Here is a 256-nt window from a genome sequence, read left to right on the forward strand (position 1 = left end):
CTGAATGATTGTCTTTGCCTGGAAGGAGCTCATTTGGTGGGTCTGGTTTGATACAAGGGATGAAATTGATTTAATGGTTTTTGCTGAATTATAGGAGAGCTTGGGTTGTATTTGGCTATTTGTTTGCAAAACCTGGGTTGAATAACAGTAGTGGAAAGATTAAAACTACACCATATTTTATAGTTTTGAAACTAATACTCAAACTGGGTGTTAGTGGATTACAGAAGGTAATACTTCATATTTGAAACAGAAAACT

The sequence above is a fragment of the Nematolebias whitei genome, chromosome 1 (genome assembly GCF_014905685.2).
Source record: "Nematolebias whitei isolate Nwh7 chromosome 1, NemWhi1, whole genome shotgun sequence".
Taxonomy (NCBI): Eukaryota; Metazoa; Chordata; class Actinopteri; order Cyprinodontiformes; family Rivulidae; genus Nematolebias; species Nematolebias whitei.